This window comes from Trichechus manatus, unplaced genomic scaffold, assembly GCF_000243295.1.
Source record: "Trichechus manatus latirostris isolate Lorelei unplaced genomic scaffold, TriManLat1.0 scaffold00040, whole genome shotgun sequence".
NCBI lineage: Eukaryota > Metazoa > Chordata > Mammalia > Sirenia > Trichechidae > Trichechus > Trichechus manatus.
In genome coordinates, this window is record NW_004443976.1 from 12,923,482 (window position 1) to 12,924,339 (window position 858).

Sequence of the window (858 nt, forward strand, 5' to 3'; positions counted from 1 at the left end):
CCAAGACATGATTTTCTCTCACGTAGCCTCTTACACTGTGTCCTATAGGGTCGCTATGGGTCAGAATCCACCTGACGGCAACGGTTTTTTTTTTTTAGCCTCTTACAATGGCATCTTCACTACTTCCTTCTTAGTCTCTTCAGGTTGGCCTACCAGAATTCACGTGATCTAACCCATACCCACCTCTCTGACCTCAACACATACCACTCTCCCTCTCTTTCACTACTCTTAAGCCTAACTGGCCTTCCTTCTATCCTCCAGCAAGCCCATTCCAAATTCAGGGCCTTTGCACATGCTGCTCCTTCTGCTTGAAGGAATTTTCCTTTGACTGTATGTGATGACATCATTTTACCATCCTTAGTGAAGGTTTCTTTTTTTTTGTTGTTTTGTTTTTCTTTCTTTCTATTTTTTAGAAAGAGCTTCTTTTTCAGCAACCCCCTTTCAACTCCCACTACCCTCTATCACATTACACTGCTTATTTTTTATAACATGTATCACTATCAGAATTATTTATTTACTGTCTTATTTATTGCCTATCTCTTCTGTCTAAAATATAAATTCCAAGAGAGGGGTCTTTTCTTCTTCACTATTTTATTCTCACCATCTGTAACACTGCTTTGTCCATAAAAGGTGCTCAATAAGGCGGGGCCAAGATGGCACAGTAGTCAGACACTTCCGGTGGACCCTTTTACAACAAAGACCCGAAAAAACAAGTGATTTGATTATATATGGCAATCGGGGAGCCCTCAACATCAAAGGCAGAGTTGAGGAACCGGACTGAGTGGTAGGGGAAGGGAGAGATGATTCAGAAGCAGCGAGAAGTTGCCAGACCTGACCCAGAGAGAGCCTGAGCCCTTC